The sequence below is a fragment of the Rhea americana genome, unplaced genomic scaffold (assembly GCF_003343005.1).
Source record: "Rhea americana isolate MKP2758 unplaced genomic scaffold, rheAme1 scaffold_130, whole genome shotgun sequence".
NCBI classification, from domain to species: Eukaryota; Metazoa; Chordata; class Aves; order Rheiformes; family Rheidae; genus Rhea; species Rhea americana.
In genome coordinates this window covers 1663338-1673216 of record NW_028185373.1, presented here as the reverse complement: position 1 = coordinate 1673216, position 9879 = coordinate 1663338, and the positions used below count along the sequence as shown (strand labels likewise).

Below are 9879 nucleotides of genomic sequence, written 5' to 3'. Positions count from 1 at the left end.
TAAAGAGAGAGAGAGAGGAAACTCTTGTCTTCTGAGAGCACAATAAGAGAGAGAGAGAGGAAACTCTTGTCTTCTGAGAGCACAATCAGCCAGTTTCAGATTAAACAGGAGAGCACTGGCTGGTAACAATTCAGGATGATGTGGGTCTTGTGCTAGGAAAAAAAAATACTTCTTTGAGTAGCTGGTTAGAGTTGCATTTCTCTGAAGGAGGCTATGGAGTGTGTACGGCTTTACACTTGGACAGCGGAAAAGAGCTGTTCTTTTCTTTCCAAAATGTCTTTTCACAAAAGATAACACCTTTTTCCAAACATTAGGAGACACTGCTCCTGCCCCTCCACGCTCCCCAAAAGGCGCAAACCTGACCCCAAGCACAGTAATTTCATGCAAGCCCTCACTGCTCTGCTGCAAAAGCCAAGCCCACRACACCAGGAGCCATGATGACCAACGTCTACCATCCTTCTCTTCACATCAGCACCAACCACTGCCACCTGCAAGGGGCAGCTCCTGGCACCAAGGGCAAGGGTGACACAGCTGGGACAAGTCATAGTCACATACTGATCTCCTGAAAGCAACTACCTGTCCTCCTCCCCTCCACAAGCCTGGCCCACACTTGGCCTAAAGGATGCTATCTGCAGGGAGCTTTGCAGGCAATACATCCCCAAATTTACGGGCAGGAACTTCCTCAAGCTTTCTGCAATCCCTTCGTCTTCACAAAATGCCCTCCAACTGAGTAATCAGGTTACTGCATACCAAAGAACCACTCTACATTGAASCCTCCGCAACAGTCTGCAAAAGGAACGACAGTCCTGCCCGTCAGTAAGTCGCACAATTAGACAAAGTAAATGAATTGTCAATAAAGCCTCAATTGTTCAATGAGATGTCGCTAATAGGAAGGCAAATGCRCACTGCCAGAAGCCATGACATTACAGTAGTAATTTTCAAATTATGCTTGATGTTTCTGTGATGAAGCTATTTTCAGTTGCTTTGGATCTTCAGAAAAGTCACTCTGAATCAAAAAATGGTTGTGATTGTTCTTAGCTCAGATGCTTGTGTTCAATCAGTTCAGGTGTTTAAATTATTAATCCATGAGGTGGAAAACTGTACTAATGTTAGGAATAGAACACATGAAGGGGAAGAACAATCAAACATAAAGACGTACTGAATAATGTGCAGAACTGAAGCTATGCAGAACTCTGCTGCACAAGATTACTGTGTCCAAAGGTAAAAAGATCCTTCAGCTTAAACACCTAGCACATTCCAAGTATTTATATTATTGCAGGGCTACATTTATATTATTATGAGCTACAAGAGTCATAAAATAAAGAGACTTGCTGCTATTAGAAGAAATGTTTTCCCAGCCATAACAAAACAATCAGTTTTAACAATCCATCTCTCCTCATCACTTACCTACAGACAGCCTCTTGCTTTYCTACTTTGACATTAACTTTCTCCTTCTCCATCTTGCTTTTTTAGGCCAAGGGTTTGCCTAAAACTGTAAAAGAGACCTCTTAGGGGAACATATATGGGGAAAAAAAACTTCAGCTTTATTAGATAACATCCCCTGCAATAACTACCGCAGAAGGAAGCTTGTTAGAAACTAAAGATGTAGGTCCCCAGGTAGACTAAACAGCTGTGGTGACAAACCAGGTAGAGGAATAACTCTTAGGAATAAACTACCTCCCCACTACTCCTTAATCACTGCCCACTTCTGTAGGAGAATAAATTCTTAAAACAAGTTTGTTTCAATGTTAATGGATTAGGTATGTTATTCCAACTCTTAAATGCCTGGTTCCTCTGAAGACTTGGCTTTATCCACTGAAACTAATGGAGGTCAAGAAAGAGGCATATTTACATTGTGCACATGAGAAAATTAAAACTAAATTTCCTACTGCCAAGATAGACACATTTTCATAATGTTGAACTCCAGCATCAATACCTTTATTTCAAAAGGCTTAGCCAATTAAGTTGATAGTACACACTGGTAGTTGCAGCACACAAAAATTAAATAGGTCTTTCTTTTTTCCAGCAAACCATCTGGTTCTTCTCCCAGCCTATTACCAGCTTCCTCTCCTTTGCCACCCAATATGCAGCATTGCCTGCCATGAAGACAGGTAACAGCTATTGAGGAACAACCTGCTACCACACACACACACACAGACACAAAAAAAATCCTTTCTTGGTTTCTGCAATATCACAAAGACTGGGGCCACTATAGAGAAAACAAACCCCCTACCATTGCTAAGAGATGCCCAGCAAAACATTCAAGGTATTTCAACTTGCTTCAAGTCGTTACCGGCCACYGTTTTAATCATTTTGCTTCTATAATCTGGGCAGCATACCAAAGATCATGAAGGTTTGAGTTTATGTTTAATTTAAAAATCATCTCACGAGGAAGAATCATTCCTCCATTTTATTAAGCAAAAACGATAGGCTGGTGACAATGCTGTTACAGGTGGCAACATCAATGAGGTGTGTGTGGGGGGGGAGTATTATATATTAAAAAAAGAGAAGGGGCTGGAAGATTACTAACAAAAATAGAAAGCAAGACCCCTGAGACATCCCCTCTTTGTAACACCTTTATAATATACAAGCCAACACTTAAAGCTCCTGCATAAGATTCCCCAGGTAAGCTACAAAACATTTTATGGCATCATTGCTCAAACCAATCCTCAAGTTTCCAGTAGAGCAATTTATAATGGAGTGATATGCCTATTCTAGACAAAATTCTTCAMAAAGCAAGCAAAAAGTCTACAATGCAGATACATCATCTGTTTTGGAAATAACATTGGCTCAGATTGAGCTATAACGGGAAAGATGCCTGTTCCAATGCGTAAGGTCTGGAACATCACTGCTCAGAAGAAAAGCATTGGTGGAATACCACAGAAGGGGCCCATCTTCACATGGAGTAGCAGTGACAGAAAAATTGGGGCAGCTTCCAGCACTACCACCTGTCCCACTGCTCCCAAGTACAGGGAATCCCAAGTCCTCTTCCTTCTCAGGTTCGATTATCCAACCGTTGCAATCCTTCACTTGATACTCACTTTTAGCCTACATCAGCTTTTTACTCATTCTTGCCAGATTGCACTGTTGTCATTAGTTCTGGTTACAGATAGAGATGAGATAGCACTTCCATTTCTTTTTTTTTTTTCCTTCCCTTCTTCCTTCTTTAAGTGCCTTATGCTGCAACTCTAAGGATAACCACTTTGGAGGCTGAAATTTCACATTCTTGCTCTCAACCCAGAAGTGCACATCTGAAAGATCTGCTTGGTCATTTAAGCTTTTTAAATGTATCCTCAGATAAGCACAACTGCATTTTTAACAGTAACTAAAAAYATTTAATTTAAAAAAGGAAAATTTGATGTGACATTCTGCATTTTAGTTATCATTTACAACCTTCTGAGATGCAAAGCTGYAGTTGCTCTGGAAACCGTAACTTGGACACAACTGTGTATATACATTCACCTCCTAGCTATAAATGAAACACTTTACCAACACTGCAAGTTCATGTGGCACGCATTTTTAAAAACAAGTATTTGCATCATAGTCTTTATATGGGAAGAACACATCCTGAAGTCGTCAACACAGGCACAGTTCTCTGGCTGCATTTCCATTATGCTTCAAGATAAACAACTGAGCAGGAGACAGAAGTCAGGAGAGTGTGAACCTACTACCAAGACAAATCCTCAGATAATCATATGCTTCCCATCCCTTCCTTATTTCTGGGATATGCCAGGGATTCAGGAGAGGGACTATTTCTTCCTGTATTTGTGTGGTGTCTATCACACTGCCAGGATGGCTGGAAGTAAATGCTTACACCAAAAGGAGGACTTAAAAGACAGACACACATGGTGAAAAAGTAGGGATCTTGTACACAATACCTTCAATTGCTGTTTCAGGAGAAGACAAGAGGAAGGTCAGGAATGGAGGAAGACAGCAAGACAGGAGGGAAACAGGAAAGAGGAAGAAGATGCGCAAGAGCAGGAAGAGTAAGTGCTAGATGTACATGGAAGAGGGTTTGACACAGGAGAACACAAGAAGCCAGATTTTTAAAAGAGGGAAAATATTACGTACGTAGACAACGGCCTGACTGCTGGTTGCTGTGGAAACTGTAACTTTGAATTCAGTGACTAAAATCTAGCATTTCTATTTATACTATGCTCCTCACTACAGCATGAGAACTTAGTCTGAGAAATGGTGAGAGCTGGTATCAAACAGGTCTTCTCCCTCCACTATATACAGCAGTMCTTTCAAACAACGTATCACAAGGCTTTTCCAGGGTTCCTGGCTACTGAATGCCTACACCGCACAACCACCATAAGCACCTCTGATTAAGAAGAAATAAAAAAAGTGTTTCCTCTTCCAAACAAAAATAGATGAATCACCGAACAGATATTAGGTAGGATTCACAGAATTCTACTTCAATCAAAAATAACTAGACAAGACAAAAAGGCAGTTTAAGACAGTAGCATACTTCGTTTCTTTTAAACCAAACTACAGTCACCATCAGGCAAGATTACACAGGGCCACATTTCAAAGTCAGTTATCAAAGTCAGTTATCATTACAGATGATAACTGATGATGTTTAAGGATTCCAAAATATGGTCTTGAATATACTGTAAAGCATAATTTGATCATTAATACAAGAGCAACAATAACAAAAAGGCTATAGATTGAACTCTTTTTAAAGGGATTCTCCAACAACTTTTCATTATGAAGTTACTCTGCTATTCAATAAGCAAATTGCTTTTTCTTTTGCAAAAAGAYGATTCTGGGACAGTAAGTGTTTCCCACAGCCTAAGTGGGAGCAGGACCTATCTGCCTCTTGCCAAAACAGAAGCGTGCCAAGCCCTCACCGGTATATCACATTCCTCTTCTGCCTCCACCACTCCAGGGGCCTGGAAGGGAAGAAAAAAAAGTTTTCCTCACCATCATGTTTATCTTGAGCATGTGGAAGCACTAGTGTAGCAACTTCACTGCCATTCACAGAATAACACAGAAAAAAAAAAAAAGACACATGAGGGCGATGAGCAGGTTTTAAGACTCTTCCCAGGACCCCTCTGCAGAGCAGTCCCCAAATCAAAGAGCTTGCAGTCTACAAGGACAATTAAGGCAAATGCAGAGAGAGAGAGAACGACAGCACTTTCCAAGGTCGTGCAAGTATTCAAAATCCTGTGGGACTGCCCCATCCACGTGGGCTTGTTAGGAAGCAGCAAGGGCAAGAGTTACAGGTAACCTGATAAACGATGCTCTGCCTGAACAAGCCAGTGTTTGCAAGGGGAAGGGCAGACTGGGGTCTTATAYGGATGGGAGCATGGAGCAAATACCYGGAAGAGGGGCTTTAATGGCAGCTGCATCTGACGGGGTCGGTAGAAGATTCCCTCTGCCCCATCAGGCCCTTACACCTAAGGCAAAGGAAGTCTCTTCTGACCTTGTTCTATAATTTATATCACAGCACTGAAGTGTCATTGAACTTGACAGAAGCATTTTAATAATACAGGAAGGAGAAAGGATACTCTAATCACAGATTAGGTACCGGAGTAAACGCTCCATAGATCTCGGCTTCTATTAATTTATTCCAATATATTTTTAAATCAGAATTTCATATAGAGAAAATACGATCAACAAATCAGAAATACTACCTATTTTCCAACCGTAGCCAGCTCTAACTATCCCAGAGTCTGACTGCTTGGCAGGAGAGGAAAGCAAAGAGGTTTGCGGAATTAAGGGAAGATGAGGAATGGAAAGTCAGTTTCTCTCTACACTCTTCAGTCTGAGTGGTAGCAATGAGCTGTACACAGGAATTAAGCATCCATTTGTGCAAGTCTATYCAGGACTGCACTGATGCCAGTACTTGCAGTTAAGTCCAGGACTGTGTGCATCTGCCAGCAGTCCCCAACTTGAACAAGGGCTGCACAGGCAAACCGTAACACGAGTAATTTAAGCCAGTTCTCAATTAATCAAACCTATAGCCTACGTATGCTTAAATTTACACCGCTGTACGCAGAAACACRTGATCTTCGCCTGCTCTACACAAATCAAAAGAATTTTGCTCCTAAATTGACTGAGCTTTACCTGACAGCTCCCTAAATTACCCGGCGCTGTCAGGTAAAGCTCAGTCGGGGAGTCGCTCGCTCAGGCGGGAAGGGAAGGGAAGGGACGGGACGGGACGCGCGGGGGTCCCCGGCGCGGGGGCCTCCTGCCGCGGCAGGGCCAGCTCTGGGGCCAGGCCAGGCTGCTCGGGGCTGCGCCCGGGTGGCCCCCCAAGGACGCCAGGGGCCTGCGCAACCCCTCTAGGCGACCTCTTCGGGGGGGGGAAGGGTTGAATAAATAAATATTTAACATTAAAAAAAAAAAAAAGGAGCGGAGAAGCCGAGATGAGCGCGCGCGGCGCAGCGGGCTCACGCAGGGCGCCTCCACGGCAGCGGGGCTGCAGGACGATGCTCCTGCGGCGCAGCGGCCTCGCACCGGCTCCGGCCCCGCACCGGCCCCGGCCGCGCCCGCCGAACAAAAGCGGCCCCGCGGCGGCGGTTGCGGCGGTTGCGGGGCGCCCGCCCGCCCCCGGGCAGCGCTGCGCCCCGCCGCGCCGATGCCGGTGCCGCGGCACCCGCCGCCCACTCACCTGCCGCCGCCAGCGGCCGCGCCGCGCGCCCACGGAGGAGGAGGAGGAGCAGCAGCTGCTGTCGCTGATGCCGCCGCCGCCGCTGATGCCGCCGCCGGGCGCCCGGGGCCGCCGCGGCTCAGAGCGCGCCGCCGCCAATAGGCGCCGCTGCCATATTGTTACTGCCAGCGCTGCGAGGGGCGGTGCCAGCGGGCGCCTTGACGACAGAAGCCCATTGGCTGCCCCGCGGGTCAATCCGGCCCCGGCGGGCCAATAGCAGCGGCCGGCGGCGAGCAGCGGGGCGTTCGGAGTTGGAATGTTTGTGTGACAATGGCCCACGCGGCTCCCGGGGGCGGGGGAGGGGCGGGGGCGCGGCGCGGGGCAGCGGCCGGCAGCACACAGGGGCCCGGGCGCGCGAGGAGGTGCCGCCACGGCGTGCCGGTGCCGCCGCCTCCCAGCGCGGAGGGAGCCCCGCAACAAAAGCGGCCCCGCGCCTAGCCCCGGCCGATGAGGCGGTGCCAGGCCGCCCGCCGAGCCGGGCAGCGCCCGGCCAATCCGGGGAGCGGGAGGGGGGAGAAAAAGGGGCGGGGGAGGGGGGGGAGAGGCGGGAGAAATTAGCGCGCGCGGCGGCGGCGGCCCGCGCGATTGGCTGCGGGCGGGGACGGCCCCGCCCCCGGGGCGGGGCTGTAAACAGCCTCGGCACGTGGGTGCGGGCCTGGCCTCACCCCTCCCAACCGCCCCAGCCGCCCTAACGGCCCCCGCCGTCGGCCCGGCGCCCGTCAAGGGCAGAGCTGTGGCGGGGCCCCCCGTGGGTGACCCACCAGGGGCACCGTGACCGGACGGGAACTGCTCGTGGGCCTCCAGGCACACCCCAAAGGAAATGTCTTCTTGGCCCATACCAGTTAGCAGCAGCTGCCCTAGATCCTGGGGTGAAAATGATACCTACCCTATCTCCTTCCAGCCTCCGTAAAGATAACGGGCCTGGGACGTAGGGCTGGGAGTCGTATTACAAGCCAAACCTCCTGCCACCAGGGTTGATCCTCTTTCGCCATAGAATCCTGGCTTATCAAGTGCCGTCCCGCTTGGGTTCCCTTGCTCGCTCTGCTGCACCTGGGAAAGTCAATGTCTGAGGTGGTTGGGGACCTGCTTCTGTGTCCCCATTCACATCACTCCCCACCAGCTGGTAATCCCTCGGGCCTGCACTGGTACTACCTTTCCTCCAAAGAACCTCCCCTCCTTCCTTTGTATTTCCTGCCAAACATTTACAAGGAGTCATCAGCACTAACTCCTGTCGGTGATGCTGGATCTTCAGCCTGGTTCTTTCCCGCATTTGGCATCGCAGGTATGCCTCATGTTTTGGTGAACTTCAGCCAGTCTTTTTGCTCTGTATGATACAAACTTTGTTTGATGGGATTTAGGGGAGCTAGGGAGCACCCTTGTCACCAGCCTTGCCCCAGCTGCCATAGTATTTTTTTTTAATTCGTGACTCAGCTAAAATCTGGATAAGTGCATTTTAAAATGCATTAATAAATAAACATGAGCTGTGTCTTAACAGAAAGTATTTTACAAAACCTACCAAACTCCACCAGATGATCTTTAAAAACATAAAAGTGGAAGCACCTCCTATCAACTCCAAAAAGCAGATGGAGAAATACAAAGCAATGATCACTGTTGATACTTGGATGTGTAACAAACTAAGGATACTTACGTTCAAATACTGCATATCAAATTTTTATTCTCTGATCAAAAAAAAAAACCCAAAATCTCAACTATCTACTCACTAATCATCATATTGCTTGCTAATCAGATCCAAACATAAAACATGATTTTTTGCCATTAAGTCGTTGATTAATGGCAGGTTTTCAATGACAGTACCACACTGGACTCTTGAGTTGAAGCATTTAATCTGCAAGATTTAATGCAGGGCCTTTCCTGACATTGATTTTTAGGTAAAACTCCCCAACGATTCAGCCAGGAGGTCTTATTAAAATTTGATGGTGCACTACAGTCCCAGATAAGGAAAATTCAAAAGTCAGGTGGCCATTTAGAACAACCTTAAGAACTCAAGCATTTTAAATCTATCCCAAGAATACAGTTCATTTTATAGTTTGTATTAGTAGCATAAATGACAGCCAGATCTTCAAGCTGTTTTACCCAAATGGAGATTGTGAAAAGCTGTATCTCCCTCTAGGTTTGGTTAACATCATCAGGCAGCAGGACACTTCAAAAGTGAGCCATCCTCGCTTCTCACAGGGTTTCTCCAGTGGCTGCAAGGGAGCCTAAAGCAAAATCAGGACAACGAGACCAACACTACACCTTTCCTGTGATTCTGCAAAGAAAAGCTAGGACTGATGTTCAGCATGCTGAATTGTCCCTGCATCATGTGTGAGAATGCAAACCTACCACCCCACACAGTAGACAAAGGAATTCAGACAGAGTTTCAGTACAGTGAGTGTGAGGAAGAGCGAAAGCAGAGATGAAAGCTGAGGCATTTCACTGAGAGCCAAGGAAGGCAATATTGCACTGAGAAATTTCCTTATAATCAGGAGCACAGGTAGTATGAATGTGACTTTATATCATAGAAAAATAAGGCTGCAAGGGACATCAGGAAGTTTCTAGTCCAACCATCTGCTCAAAGCAAGACTAATTTCAAAGTCAGGGCAGGTTGCACAGGGCCTTGCCCAGGCAAGTTTTGAATATCTTCAAGGACAGAGAATTCACAGCTTCTGAGCAGCCTTTGCCAGTGCTTGACCACTGCCACCAGGAAGGACTATTTCCTTACGTACAATCAGGATTTCCTTTGCTGCAACTTGTGACTGTTGCTTGTCATCCTGCCCCTGTGCATCACTGAGAAGAGATTGGCTCCATCCTCTTCACAATCCCCTTCTGAAAAGTTGAGGACAGCAATGAGATCTTCCCAAACCTTCCCTTCTCCAGGCTAAACTCTCTCTGCCTCTCTTTGCATGTCACAGTCTCCAGACCCTATCTCCATGTCCTTCCACTAGACACACTCCAGTTTGTCAGTCTTCCTCTAGTACTGGGGACACAAATGTACACAATGCTCCAGACTTGGCTTATGTACATGTGTAAAGGAGAAGTCATGCAGCAGTCAGCAGCTAAGAGACAAAGACAGGACAACACTTAGGACCAGGCGGTCATCTTACACCATTTCTCCCTGTTTTCTCATTTCTCAATCTACTGCTCCCAAAGAGCACCATAAAACTTCTTAGGCTCCTCCTATAGGTCCTTCTCAGTACAAGATACACGGAGAAGTACAGTAA

The 9879-nt window shown here is 46.9% G+C and overlaps 1 protein-coding gene across 6 annotated transcripts in view; it reads right to left on the bottom strand.

Moving 5' to 3' along the window:
- Positions 1 to 6774, bottom strand: part of TIAM1 (TIAM Rac1 associated GEF 1) — a 199509-nt gene extending 192735 nt beyond the window's left edge. For 4 of the 6 annotated variants that reach the window (XM_085297797.1, XM_085297805.1, XM_085297804.1 and 1 more), the window contains exons 1-2: positions 6620 to 6774; positions 4854 to 4895 (exon numbers count right to left, since the gene is read on the bottom strand). The gene's annotated coding sequence lies outside the window, so the exon portion shown is untranslated. Of the gene's footprint in view, positions 1 to 1407; positions 1426 to 4853; positions 4896 to 6619 lie in introns of those variants that run through there. The other 2 variants (XM_085297799.1, XM_085297801.1) reach the window with 2 other exon arrangements.
- Between the last annotated feature and the right edge of the window lie 3105 nt (positions 6775 to 9879).